This window comes from Chrysochloris asiatica, unplaced genomic scaffold (assembly GCF_000296735.1).
Source record: "Chrysochloris asiatica unplaced genomic scaffold, ChrAsi1.0 scaffold00732, whole genome shotgun sequence".
Classification (NCBI taxonomy): Eukaryota; Metazoa; Chordata; class Mammalia; order Afrosoricida; family Chrysochloridae; genus Chrysochloris; species Chrysochloris asiatica.
Window position 1 is genome coordinate 82,320 of NW_006409250.1, and position 1,914 is coordinate 84,233.

The following is a 1,914-nucleotide window of genomic DNA, read 5'->3' on the forward strand; positions in this document are numbered from 1 at the left end:
AAGATTGTTGATCCCTAGATGCTCATGAGTTTTCATGGGCAGCAAATAGGTGCTTCTTGGCATCTACATTCAGAAAAGCAGAAAACTTGGAGCAGGAGACCAAGTGTGGTTGGTTCATACAAAAGTCATAATTCCCCTATTCTGGGAACTGGTCAGTTTACAAACCTAAACCTATTTGATAAATGGATGGCTGTTTCCTCTAGAGGAATGGTCGGTCATGTTACATGATGACAAACATGTCCTCTAACGATCCCCTAGTAGTTCCCCATATGGAACTCTGTCCTTACAACTGCACACTGAGGAAAGGGAATCACAGATATTGTGTGTATAAGGTGTATATAGGACCTGAGTTGGCACTGATACTAATTAATACAGTGCCTTGGGCTCCTGGAACCCACCCTGCCAGAAGAACTGAGTATGAATGGGGTTAGTTCAAGGTAGAGGAAAAGAGTGAACTTGACTGTTTTAAAAGGTTTGTGTTTGACGGCCTTATGGATATTGGTTTCTCCTGCCTATTAGTGTAAAATAGGCATATACATGTGATAGGAATATTTGAAATTATTATTACAGAGAGCTTGTAAACCTGCCTTCGGCCTATAATTGGTTGGACTTGCTAAAATGGGTTTGTAATTTGCCCTGAGAAATTTGGCTTTTTGCTTTGGTAGAATCCTGAATCTGGCCCAAAACCTTCAGACTTGGGACATTTGCATTTGCGAAGACAGGCAGACCAACCCAGAACTACTGGGAGAGCAGGATTTTAAAGCAGAGGAAAATAGCAGACAGTTTGACATTTTGAGTTCTGGAGGCATCAAGGCAAGTCCGTCCATCAAAGAAAACCTCCTTCTAGGACTGAAAGTTCAAGGGAACCTGCGTTCCATTGCTCGCTGGTGACCTCTTGGATTGACTTGTGTATGGAATTGGATGAAATGCAGGAATGAAGACACAGGCTGAATTTGAACTTGTTCCATTTGTACCCACTGACCGTGAGGTAAGTGGAGCAGGAAGGTTGACTGGTTTGAAGTTTAGGTAGTTTTATGAACTCCTGACCTTAAATACCCTGACCTAGCCCATTGACTCAAGTGCTGAGAGTGAAGGGATTGCTGATTTGATGTGCAGTGACGTGTGTGTGAACTCCCAAACTTGTAACTGGTACCCATTTAACTTAGCTTGGCTGACTGTAGTGGTTGTTATTAAGTGTTATCAAGCTGGTTTCAACCCATAGCATCTGAGAAGCAGCTGCTGAACTTGAACTGCCAACTTTATGATTTAAACCAACCTTGCAATCCAGCACATTACCCCACAGCACCACACCAGGACTCTTTATGGGTGGCTAAGGTAGAGCTGACCTAAACCTGACCAGATAAAGATAAAGATGCTTGATACTCTGAGCAAGTGTCAACTGCAGCAGTTTGATAGACTAGACTTTTGCTTATGAATGCAGTTTCTCAAAAGTCCAACTGGAATGGAAGATTCTTCATATCACAGAACATGCTTGTCTCCTCAGGGTACTGGGTTGATAGACACAGGAAATTTAGACAACAGCTTTTAAAAATGGAAGGTTATAAAGTCATGAAGTGACTGACGAACAAACTTTCATAGGTGTGCTTAGTTTCAGAGTGAGGGGATATGGTAAAATCTCCACTGACTAGATTTCGACTATTCCAGATGGATCTGGTGAGATGGTGTGGGGAGTTATGCTTATAGGAATTTACAATTCCAATTGTGAGTAACTGTTAGTAGGATTCATTGTGATTGTCAAAACTGTAATTGTAGAAGATGTGTAACTAAAAGGAGGGAGTGGTTTTCTTTCATTTCAGGATCCAATGATCCCAGGACCATCAGGAAGGAAAAGCATGAGTGGAGCCTGGGGTTCCTGCCTGGAAAAGTGGCGGCAGCAGAGAAGGAGGCAGAGGC